General features: G+C 36.8%; 1 protein-coding gene across 4 annotated transcripts in view; it reads left to right on the top strand.

Moving 5' to 3' along the window:
- The window catches only part of LOC308706940 (protein phosphatase 3 catalytic subunit alpha), a 277,717-nt gene that overhangs the window by 66,038 nt on the left and 198,043 nt on the right, over window positions 1–13,636 (top strand). The window lies entirely within an intron of this gene.

Here is a 13,636-nt window from a genome sequence, read left to right as displayed (position 1 = left end):
ATACTGAGATGAGTAAAAATCGACTGAAATATGTTGAAATAAAATGTAGGCTATTTGTATAAGCAACGTATTAAACTGTTCCAATGTTGACTATATTCAAACTAATGAATACATAGATAAAATGTAGGCCTATAATATTTTTTTTTTACAAAGAAAGAGTACACTTGAAATATTGTTGAAATTGTAATTATTGTTGTAATTGTAACCTTTTTAATAAAATAGCAAAACATATTTACAAGATAGATGTAAGCAAAATCTTAAATGGTCAATATAAGTCTTCTTCTAAATATATCTTTTGTCCTTGCATTGTGGCTCAGTCAGTTTCACACCTGAATGAATGGCTAATTATGCAGAGTGGGTGGGACATTGTATTCTAAGGTGTAAACCACTCCTCGTTCACGCCCCCCTCGCATTTTGGCTTTCCAAGCAAAACCTGTTTTACATCAATTTAAATCAATGTATGGTTTTATGTGAACGATAAAGCAAGACTATTTTCACATAATTTTGAAGAAAAAACTCTAGACGAGGACATCCATTAGTCAAGTCTTATTGACACATATTTACTATATGTTTTGTGGCCTTATTTCAGAAATTTTATTTTTTTATTTTTTCAATAACCATGCATAAACATTATTCTCTCAAAAATGAAAACATGTACATACACGTGGCTCACATATTATTGTAGCCCTGTTTGTGCTATATAGAGTGAATTTACACCTTTGCCATTAATATGTTTATAAGCAACTGAAAAAAGCACAAATGTCAGGGCATGTCAGAACATCTCAAGGGCCCCAAAAACAGCCCAGACCCCAGAGGGTTAAGGGCCCCAAAAGTGCCCGAGAAGTAGAAAAAAATAATAATAAATATAGCTGCAAGCAGCGATTACGGGCCCAAGCCGGTGGCACCGCAACCCTTGTGCCTTTAGTTACCTAAAGGCACCGGGGTGGCGGTGCCGCTGGCTTTGGCCCTTCATCGCTGCTCGCAGCTATATTTATATATATATATATATAAGACAGAAAATATTGCTTGTCTTACCTTATTCTGATTTTATGATACACTCAAAATATTCCACAACATTGATTAACGTTGATTAACCCATTGATTAACCGGTGGTAAAATATTCTCTAGGGCCCTATAATTTCCGCGATCACGGAATCGCGGACGGAATCGCGGAATTGGCAAATTAACACGGAATCTAGTGTCAACCCGGAATTTCGCGGAATTTTAGATATTTGGAATAAAATTCTGTTTTTGTGTGGGAGAAAAACGTATGTCTGAGGAAAATCGCATATTACTGAAAGAACGAGCAGAGAGAGAGGCCCGGTCGCGCGCGCGTCTTCAAACTGTCTTGCTCTCTCTCACTCCCTCGCGCTTATTAATCTTAATCAATTGAGAATTGACACAATGGTAAAAGATCGGAAGAACGAAGTTTCACGTGGAGCATTCGGATATTTTCTTTCCTGAATTAGGCTACCGCTGGGTGTGAATTGTGCAAAAAAAAAAATTTTTTACCTTGCCTTCTTCTCTAAAAAGCGTTCTGCCCATTCAGCTGACATAAAAAACACTTTCAATAAAATAAACAAAACCTATCCAATGATGAAATGTTTTCTGTGTTGACAAATCTTGCGCGATGTCCTAACTGCCGGGATAATCCCACAACGCGTACAAGTCTGCTAATGATACGTCTGATTCGCGAACTAATGACTCATTTGAACCGATTCACTTTAATGAATGGTTAAAACAACTGATCTGTCCAACACTGTATCGGTTCGGTGTATAACAAAATCGGTAACACTTTACAATAAGGTTACATTTATTAAACTCTAGTTAACTAGATCAGTTAACATTAACTATTAATAAACTGCACTTCTACAGCATTTATTAATATTTATTAATGTTAATTTCACCATTTAGTAGCCTACATTATTTAAATGAAAAGTTGTATTTGTTAACATTAGTTAGCTTAATGCACTGTGTGAAGTAACATAATAAAAATACAGGGTTAGGGTTAACTAAGATTAACAAAGATTAATAAATACAGTAACAAAGGTATTGCTCCTGGTTCATGTTAGTTAGCCTAATACATTCACTAATGTAAACAAACCAAACCACATTTAACACCTCTTAAAATGAGAATTTTGTTTGTTACCTCAATAAATTTAGAGTCATTCTTATTTTATTTGTGTACATTTTAATCATTAACATTAAAAACACTCTTTTTACGACTAAAATAACAGTAAAGGGTAAAAAAAACTGAATTCCCAAAAATTAAAACGGAAAAAAACGGAATTTGCAAAAATTAAACCGGAAAAAACGGAATTTGGGGAAAAATAAAACAGAATTTGGGAAAAAATAAAACGGATTTTATAGGGCCCTAATTCTCACCGTCACATACCTAGTATATTTTTATATAGATACAATAGGCCTACCTGATTTTGAACACAAGAGGGCAGTATAGCACTATGAATGACATGATTTATTTATTTTTTGGACTAAAAAAACATTCTGGCTGTTTTTAAACTTAAACAATTATTAAATTGAAAAAAAAGAATAAAATGGGTTTAGTTCTGATATTTGTATAATTTTATATAGAAATAAATGGTGTATAATTACATTTTTAGAAGATATGCGGCTTTTAGTGTTTCCATTTTTGACATTATTTTAATCCCTCGCCATAGCAAAACCGTTTGAGATATTTATTATCCGTTCACAATTAAGCATCTTTAATGTATTTTCATCATGTTGAAAAAGTTTGGTGGGGATAAAATAAACCACTTAAGAGGAGTGGGTAAAAATTCTGAGGCTGATTTTGCAAAGAAATCCACATTCAAACCAAAATATCTGACTTCCTGTTGGTCAGAGCTAATGATTGTAAATTAAAAAGTTGTCTGGCTCGATGAGACCAATATACGTACTGATTTTTGTAATAGTCACATCCATCTGACCGGCCTCTTACCATGAACACACTGCTGAAGTTTCATCAAGATCAGTTAATGTATGCAGAAGTTATAACAGTTCGTGTTTCTATTTTCTTGCCATAAATTCGTTTCCTCGCCAGATATCAAATAATCCATCCGCAATTTAGAATCCTCAATGTCTTGACTTCATGCTGACCGAGTTTGGAGGCGAGTGGATGAATTCTCTAGGAGGAGTACATCAAATTCCACAGCATGCGTTTTTCAAACAACCCATAATAGCAGACTTCCTGTTGGGCGGAGCTAATAATTTAGAGTGCTGAAGTTGTTCGGCCCGATGAGATCTATATGTGTACCGAGTTTCATATTAATTCATGCAAGAGTTTTTGATATATGGACCAAGTTTTCAGACTGTGTTCAAGGGGGTGCTGTTGAGCCCCCCTGCCATGCCCGGGTACCAGCTTCAGCCCGGCCCTGATGACCGTGGGCTCTGACCTGTGTGCAAAGTTTCAAGAGTTTTTGAGCATGTTAAGGGCCCCAAAAGTGGCAAAAAGGCAAAAAAAAAATAATAAAGAAAAAGAAAAAGAAAAAAATATATAGCTGCGAGCAGCGATTGCGGGCCCAAGCCGGTGGCACCGCCAACCTGGTGCCTTTAGTTACACTAAAGGCACCGGGGTGGCGGTGTCACCGGCTTGGGCCCTCATGGGATATATATATTTATATCAGACAAATAATATTCTTTGTCTTGTGACTTAAAAAAAAAAAAAAAAAAAATAATATATATATATATATATATATATATATATATATATATATATATATTCTTTTTTCCCCTATTTTTAATATATATATAATTACCTTTTTTTGGATGCTAAACTATTGTTTATTATATGCTTTGTACTTCACTCACGTTCCAATATCGAAGGGAAAAATTATCCTCTTCACATGCGCAAAATTTGTGTGTGTGTGTGTGTGTGTGTGTGTGTGTGTGTGTGTGTGTGTGTCATGTTTTTCTGTCCCGGTGGGGACTTTAACCTGAATGCACACAGACTCATGGGGACTCGTATCACAGTGGGGACATAAATAGAGGTCCCCATGGGTAAACAAGCTTCATACAGAATGAGTTTTTTTGGAAATGTAAAAATGCAGACAGTTTTCTGTGATGGGTAGGTTTAGGGGTAGGGATAGTGTAAGGAGATAAAATATACAGTTTGTACAGTATAAAAATCATTAAATCTATGGAGAGTCCCCACAAAGATAGTAAACCGTGTGTGTGTGGGTGGGTGTGTGTGTGTGTCGGGGGCGCGATTGAACAGTGGACACATAAAAACATACTCCGTCATTATACTGGACGACATTCAAACTGCAAAGTGTTAACTTTTATTTGTGTACAGTCGCAATAAAACACAACATTGTGCTTTTGTAAAATAATTTCAAGCAATCCACCCCCGGCGCTAATTTTAAAATTAAACTAAAATGCTCATGGCTGCACGGGCATTCATAATGGTGCGCATCCACGGCGAGGAACGAGCAGAACAGAGTGAACGTTTTTCAGTTAATTCCTACTTCAATAGGAATTCATTTGAAACGCTCGCTCAACCACTATCAATGTCAGTGCGGACGAACATATTTTACTTTCGTTTTTAAGTTGGCGATTCAAAAGGCCCCAGTGGTGTCACACGTCGATTATCCGGTGGTAAAATATTCTCACCGTCACATACCTAGTATATTTTTATGTAGATACAATAAGCCTACCTGATTTTGAACACAAGAGGGCAGTATAGCCCTTTGTATGACTTGACTTTTATGGGACTAAATAGTACAATTACTATTTTTAAACTTATAAATATTTATTAAATTGAAAAAAAAAAGAATAAAATGGGTTTAGTTGTGATATTTTTATACTTTTATATAGAAATAAATGGTGTTTAATTACATTTTTAGAAGATGAGGCTTTAAGTGTTACTTTACTTTAGTCCCTCACTATAGCAAAACCGTTTGAGATGTTTAATATCCGTTCACAATTTAGCATCTTTAATGTATCTTTATCTTTTTGAAAAAGTTTGGTGTGAATAAAATAAACCAGTTAGGAAGAGTAGCTAAAAACTGAAATATCCAAAAAATCCACATTCAAACCAAAATATCTGACTTCCTTTTGCTCTGAGCTAATAACTGTAAATTAGAAAGTTGTCCGGCTCGGTGAGACCAATATATATACTGATTTTTGTAACTGTTGGTAAAACTAACCCACCCACTTTTGTCAAACGCATGTTGAAAGTGACACACTTCCTGCTGCCAGTTGGTGGCGCTATAACTTTGACTCACAATAGTTACATCCATCTGATCTGCCTCTTACCACGAACATACTGCTAAAGTTTCATCAAGATCAGTTAATGTATGCAGAAGTTATAACACTTCGTCTCCTCTCTTTTCTCGCCATAAATTTGTTTCCTCGCCATGGCCAAACCGTTCGAGATATCAAAAATCCGTCCGCAATTTAATATGAGTTTCATATTAATTCATGCAAGCGTGTTTGATATATGGACCAAGTTTTCAGACCCTGTTCAAGAGGGCGCTGTTGAGCCCCCCTGCCACGCCCGTTTCTGAAACTTTTCACATGTCTACTGGCTAATAAATGTTATGTGTCTGTCGAGTTTCATCCAATTTCAAGCATGCTAAGAGTCTCAAACGCATCCGAAAAGAATATTAAAGTTTGATGCGTTGCCACGGCAACAGTATCTAAGATATCAATAATCCTTTCACAGGTCTACATCTGCCGTGCGTTTACATTATACACATAAAGTTTTAAGCAAATCGGTTAAAAATAAGAAAGTGATTTCAAAGCATTTTGAAAGTGACACACTTCCTGCTGCCAGTTGGTGGCGCTATAACTTTGACTAACAAAGGTCACATCCATGTGATCGGCCTCTTACAACGAACACACTGCTGAAGTTTAATCAAGATCAGATAATGTATGCAGAAGTTATAACACACTTCCTGCTTCCATTATTCGCCATAAATTCGTTTCCTCGCCACGGCCAAACCGTTCGAGATGTCAAAAATCTGTTCGCAAGAATTAATCCTCAATGTCTTGACTTCATTCACAACGAGTTTGGCGGCGATCGGATGAATTCCCTAGGAGGAGTATTTCACATTCCATTGTATGCGTTTTCCAAACAACGTATAATAACCTACTTCCTGTTGGGCTTTTGTAAAACTTAGAGCACGAAAGTTGTGCGGCCCGATGAGATCTATATGTGTACTGAGTTTCATATTATTACATGCAAGTGTGTTTGATATATGGACCAAGATTTCGGACCCCATTCCAGGGGGCGCTGTCGAGCCCCCCTGCCACGCCCGGGTACCAGCTTCAGTCCGGCCCTGATGGCCGCGGGTTCTGACTTGTGTGCAAAGTTTCAAGAGTTTTTGAGCATGTTAAGGGCCCCAAAAGTGGCAAAAAGGCAAAAAAAAAAAATGAAGAAAAAGAAAAAGAAAAAAAATAATCCTTACGAAAACAATAGGGCCTTCGCCCTTTCAGGGCTTGGGCCCTAAAAAATAATCCTTACGAAAACAATAGGGCCTTCGCCCTTTCAGGGCTTGGGCCCTAAAAATCCTTACGGAAACAATAGGGCCTTCGCCCTTTCAGGGCTTGGGCCCTAATAATCCTTACGAAAACAATAGGGCCTTCGCCCTTTCAGGGCTTGGGCCCTAATAATTCTACCGAAAACAATAGGGCCTTCGCCCTTTCAGGGCTTGGGCCCTAATAAAAATAATCCTAACGAAAACAATAGGGCCTTCGCCCTTTCAGGGCTTGGGCCCTAATAATAATAATAATAATAATAATAATAAATAATCCTACCGGAAACGATAGGGCCTTCGCCCTTTCAGGGCTTGGGCCCTAATAATCCTAACGAAAACAATAGGGCTCTGCGCCCTTTCAGGGCTTGGGCCCTAATAATAATAATAATAATAATAATAATAATCCTACCGAAAACAATAGGGCCTTCGCCCTTTCAGGGCTTGGGCCCTAATAAAAATAATCCTAACGAAAACAATAGGACCTTCCCCCTTTCAGGGCTTGGGCCCTAATAATCCTTCCGGAAACAATAGGGCCTTCGCCCTTTCAGGGCTTGGGCCCTAATAAAAACAAATAATCCTACCGAAAACAATAGGGCCTTCGCCCTTTCAGGGCTTGGGCCCTAATAAATCAGACAAAGGGTAAGCCAGGACATGTGAGGCCATTTTCAGAAACTTGATTTCCAACCCATCTGGGCCTGCACTGCTATCTGAATCTAAACTGTTGATAACTTGCTGAACTTCTATAGGACTGATGAGTCTAAAGGAGAAGGAGTTTTCACAAATATGATTAGGAGTATTAAAATTAGAAGTGAGATCAGAAAAATCAGAGGGTATAGGACTACCTTTGGTAAAGTATTGATTAAATGCATCGACAATTTCAAAGGAATCATTAACAATTTCATTATTTATTCGTATGAAATTAGTTTGTTTTTTTGGATGAAAAATTTGTTAAATTATTAATTCTGTCCCAGAATACTTTGGGGTTGTTATAATCTGTTGCTAGGCAGTCCTTAAAATAATTTGCTTTTGCATTTCGCGTTTTTGTTGTACATATATTCCTCAACTTCTTATAAATATCCCATTCTGTAGAATCCTTTGTTGAGCAGTATTTTCTCCAAGCTCTATCTCTATCTTTGAAAAGATTATTTGCTTGATGTAAAAGCAAATGCTGAGGTTATCTGGTTCCCAGACCATATCTGTCAGTTAGACGGTAATCGCTCTTATTCCTCAAATGTGGCGCTGGAGGGCCACTGTTCTTCAGAGTTTAGCTCAAACCCTGATCAAACTAACATATCTGTATTTGTAACCCATGCTGGCGAAATGAGTCACAATGAGCAAATTTTCAAAAATTATTTATTGTTATAAAAATATATATATTAAAATACCTTCAAAATGATGTATGATTTGTTGGAAGAAGACAAAAAAATACTGAGCTACACCTGTTTGTATTCAATAGTCAGCAGTGTCAATTTTGAGAAAAATCGCATTCAAGTTTTCTGAAGGTTCCAAAACAAAATCACCTTGCAACCGTCCCTTAAAATCCATGGTAATAACACCAAATTTGGCACACACCAAGTCAAAACCAAATATCTATTGGGAAAATATATATTCAACTTTTTTTTCCATGATACCATAGTTGTTTGATTAAAATTTATTTTAACAATTTATTTAAAAGTCAGCCTATATATTCAGACCTACTACCGCATGGATGCAATATAATGTTACACATCAGATGATTTTCTCCAACAGTTAACCAAACATTTATTTAAGTCATAAGAGATAATGTTTGCGTGAATACTCGCCAAGACAGATATTTTGAAATACTTTAATTCTGTGTATATCGGAATCGTGTGGTGTCTGAGGCATCTTTGTGCGCACACTTCGGCTCTGTCAGTCAGCGCAAAATGAAAAATCACCATAAAAATGCCATTGAGAATTCACCATGAATATTTAGTTGTAATTCTGCGCTTGAGAAGCGAGCAGAGAAAAAACGGTATTTTTTATGGACAAAGGAAAGGTACTCCTCTCTGAAAACTCACAAATAGGGATACTTTTAGATGTTTAATTGCTGTTTGAAGCACTTGGATCGCTAGCCGAGGGCTTAATGAACTCATTTTTGTGAAAACTTCCAAATCAACCAAAATCGACATTTTTCACTTGTTTTGCCTGTAGCTTGAAATTAGCCTGTGCGCATTCCGACTTCTTTTGCCAGCATGGGTCACATTTTTTGTAGAGACATTGATTAGCTTGCTCAGATGTGTTTTATTAGGGTTGGAGCTAAACTCTGTTGGGCAGTGGCCTTGAGGATCCCTGATATAGCACATCTTGAGTGAATCTTAGAATTATACATGCTTACCAAACAGCTTCAGTGACTTGTAAGCAGTGGTTAATTGCCTGATATAGTTCATATCTGTACTGTTTAGCCAAGCTAGTTCACTGCCATATTCTTTCTTAGCATTCAACTATGTTACATTCTGCAAAAGGCTGTTACACCCTTGCTAGCCTATCCAGTGATCCTGCAGCTTTCACTCGCTTATTAATCACGCAGCATGTCGGGATCTGTAATCTTGAAGTTTGCACTCGTTAGTAACCCTGTAGTGTTTTGTATTTGGTTGTCAAGAGACTTGGGTAACCACTTATCTTAGTAAAGTTAAATACAATTAATTTTTTTTTGTACTTTTGGAGTTCTTTGGTATTTGTGGAGACAATGGTAGATATTGTTATGTCTAGTAACCCTTTTGTAGCTCAGTACTTGTTACATTGCTGCTCGCTGTAGCAGGTAACTTGAGCTGTGGTTGGTATGTTTCAGGCCTTTGGGATAGCCAAATCCAGCATTGGACTCTAAACTGAAGGATTGGATGTCCCTCTCTGCATATGAACTTGCATACGTGTAAGACCGCAGTTGGACAAGACACAAGCACAAGCTTGTGCAAAGTGTTTATCAGAGGACATCTTTATTTATAGTGCAAGGTTTGACAGTGTGAGTGCTTCACTCGCATTTACGACTAAAAATAGATATGTTCAAACTGTAAAAAAAAAAAAAAAGGTGAACAAGAGTGAATAAAATGTCTTAAAGGAGAACTCCGGTCAATTTTAACATTGAGCTCATTTTTTTGTACATTTGGAGTGCTGTCAATACAGAGAACAACGACAAAAATCGGTGTTGCCTACACCGAGTTATTCTATTTTTAAAATTTGCACCCTGTTGACTTCAATGGGGCAAGTACTAAACCTGCTTTTAGCCTCTTAACATCCTTGATGTGTCATTACAAGTGCACAGAAAATGTGAGTGATTCCTTCTGAGTGAACACGAGTGAATCTGACTGCAGTAGATGTGAAAGATATGTATAAAAATTATGTTATTTAAGCCAGCGCAAATACCTGTGTTTACATCCTGTTTTCGGTTGAAGTCCAAAGTAATCGATTGCCGAGTTCACGCGCGTGATCATAGGTAACTAAACCACGGTGTAACAGGGCGCCACGGTGTTTAGCACAAATCTGACTGGCTAAAGAGTATGATTGATCCGTGTAGGAGGAGAGTGCTGCCAGGAAATTCTCAAAAAAACACACACATAACAGTAACGTAATAACTAATTTTTAGGTAACGGTGACGTAACATTCTCATTTTTCCACTAGATATTATCCTCGACATCTGCCATCAGCAATTTCGCACGCTCTGTAGCAGCTAACCACTTAGGAGCGGATGTACAGTGACGTGACATAACTGCCAGATTCAAACTGTGCTTTTGCGCTATGGCTGGCGCTTCTAAAAATACTTCTAAAGCATTTATTAATCCTAGTTAATGTTAATTTCAGCATTTACTAAAACATTATTAAAATCAAAAGTTGTAAATGTTAATATTTTTTATTGGACCTGAGCTAACATAAACTAACAATGAACAGCTGTATTTTTATTAACTAATGTTAACAAAGATACATAAATAATAGTTTTGTAACTTAATTAAATACCATGGTAGAAGCTTCAGCAATTATCGTGATATGAAAATTTTGTACTATCACATGCTTAATATATATTCAGTTTAAAGTAGTTATTTAAATAATTGCATAATTAAATACAGTTGGAGGGAGAAATATTTGAAAACCTTTTTGTATTCTGTTAAATTAAATAATTTTGCGTGGAAATGTCTCCTTTTATCTATTTATTAAGGTAAAACATATTTTTTATAAATAGCATTGCATCCCTAACGTTTTTTAATGCACTCCTAAATTTTTCACCTTGCAAGCACACTTTGGGGAAAAAAACTAATGGCACTTTTCCATTACCAGCTCGACTCGACTCGACTCGCCTTGTCTCGGCTCGACTTACTTTTCGCTCCGTTTTCCATTGCAGATAATACCTCCACAATAGTACCGGGTCGTCATAGCGATGCCGCATTAATCTTCTACGCGACACACAGCTGCTACCCACACACACAGGACAATGGAGGAAATCGAGTGTATGCTGTTTTTGGATGTTTTTGTTTTTGTTTTTGCTGTTTTTTATTCAGGATACTCTGTCTGGCGCGTGCAATGATGACGCAGTGAATAGTGACGATTCTCTCTGACCAATCAGCAGTCTGCCGTGTTTTCACGTCACATTTTAGTATCGCCTCAGCTCGCCTCCACTCGCTTAGAACCTCGCCGGAGGTGGTACGAAAAAAAGTACCTGGAAGCAGGTACAGGTACAACTTTTACACAGTGGAAAACCAAACAAAGTCGTGTCGAGCCGAGGCGAGCTGTTACTGTGTAGTGGAAAAGCGCCATAAGTGTCAAGCCCCGTATTGCGCAATTCTAGGGGGTTTGAGGTAGGTCAGAAGGGTCAGCTGTGAGGAAAACCTGCCTTAGATCCTCTTCTTTCATTTAGTCTTGAGCACAAATGGGCGTTCAAAAATGAGACCATTTACCGTCACACAGCTATTTACCTGATCTATCATACGTACCATTGTAATTCCACACATGTACAGCCATAAGACAGTGAAGGCATTGCCTAAGTCAATTCTATAAAGTGCAAGAAATGCATTTTGTGTGTATCTGCAGTATTGGGCATTTGTGTGTTTTATGCCGCTAGTTCAGATAGTCTATTAACATGTCCTTTGACTTAAGGATACTGTAAAAGGAGTAAATTTGCATGCTTCATGTCTTTTGTTAAAATGCAACATAATAATGGTGAATGCCTCTAGCACTGTGTCAGGAGCCTATAAATACTCTGCAAGTGAACTCTTATGCTGAGTCAGAGTAGAAGTCATGCTGAGAGAGATCTCTCTCTCACCTTCAGTCTAACCCCTCTATCTTAACTGTCACTCTAAGTAGGCTTTTTAAGCCTTTTAAGTCATTGTTAGTCTATCTCTCTCTCGGTTTGGGTTTAATTGCTTTGGATTTGACTGTGGGTTTGTTTTTGTGTCTAAAATCTGTTCTTTTTTCATATATAAATACCAGAATTACCAGAAATACAACACATTTGGAACGTTATCAACTGTGACTCCAGCCATTTGGTTTAAAACCCTAAGTTAATTCCTGTGGGGTTCACATGGTGATGTTCATCAATTATAGATTGTACTGGTTGTGGCTACCTGATGATGATTCTACAGAAGAAAAGCTTCCTGGTTTGTTTTTCTTTATTTCAGTAATTATGTACACCATTTCACAAAGCTGCTCTGCAGACATATTGTACATATCTCCCTTTGGGTAAAATTTTTCAGTACACTGTGTCCTAACCAGGCAACATTTTTCCAAGTATTTTTTTCTGTCCTTCAAAAAGTCAACATTCCTCCTCAAGAATCAAAATAACTAATTTTAATGAATTACATGTTTATGTGCAGCAGCATTTGGAACCATTGGCAGCTACACAACAGAAACAAACCAAATGACCAATAAAAATACTCTTTGCTTGGTTTGCCTATTTATTTATTGACTTTAGCACAAGGTTTTTGTTTCCATGATATTTAAATGTTGTTTGTCAATAAGGTTATCAGAACATAAAAGGAATGCACTGATGCAAAAATTCTTTATGAAATTTGATAATCCTGCTACTACTGCATCACAAAATAATTATAGAGATGACCAACATAAAAAAAACAGGGTTTTAGACACCCCATACTGCATGAAGTGCAGATCAACAGTCTGCACAGATCATCTCTCTGCTTCCTTACTCATATTTTGATTGATGTTATTCATTGTCCAAAATAGAGAAAACACAAAATTAACAAAGATTTAATGAATGATAGCATTATTTTATTTTATTTTTCTCCGAATTTATGTAGATATTGCGATTAATATTGTGATATATTTTGAAATTCCATCTTTTATAATATCATTAATTCTTTTTGCCACAATAGTTGTGTAGTGAAAATATATTGTGACAGTCCTAACATTCAGTATTGGATATATACTCTATATATCCATCATTAGTCCCTAGAACATAAGCCAGATGTCCTGTAAAATGCCAGTCATCACTGCCAGTGGTGACCAGAGGCTTGGTTAAGAGTCATAAATTGTACAGTCTGATATTAAAGACTTTTAACTTCACACAGTCTGCTGTAGACTTTAGCCAAGATCTTATTAGGGTCATATACAAAATCAAACAACAGCAAAAGCACATATTGATGGCCGATGCAGATATCTTAGAGAGCAGGGTGGTCGATTGCTGATATAAAGCCAATATATATATATATATATATATATATATATATATATATATATATATATATATATATATATATATATATATATATACACACACACAGTGGGGAGAACAAGTATTTGATACACTGCCGATTTTGCAGGTTTTCCTTACAAAGCATGTAGAAGTCTGTAATTTTTATCATAGGTACTCTTCAATTGTGAGTGATGGAATCTAAAACAAAAATCCAGAAAATCACATTGTACGATATTTAAGTAATTAATTTGCATTTTATTGCATGACATAAGTATTTGATACATCAGAAAAGCAGACCTTAATATTTGGTACAGAAACCTTTGTTTGCAATTACAGAGATCAAATGTTTCCTGTAGTTCTTGACCAGGTTTGCACACACTGCAGCAGGGATTTTGGCCCACTCCTCCATACAGACCTTCTCCAGATCCTTCAGGTTTCGGGGCTGTCGCTGGGCAATACGGACTTTCAGCTCCCTCCAAAGATTTTC

This window comes from Scardinius erythrophthalmus (assembly GCF_964197995.2).
Source record: "Scardinius erythrophthalmus genome assembly, chromosome: 2".
Taxonomy (NCBI): domain Eukaryota; kingdom Metazoa; phylum Chordata; class Actinopteri; order Cypriniformes; family Leuciscidae; genus Scardinius; species Scardinius erythrophthalmus.
This window is presented reverse-complemented; position numbering and strand designations above follow the sequence as displayed.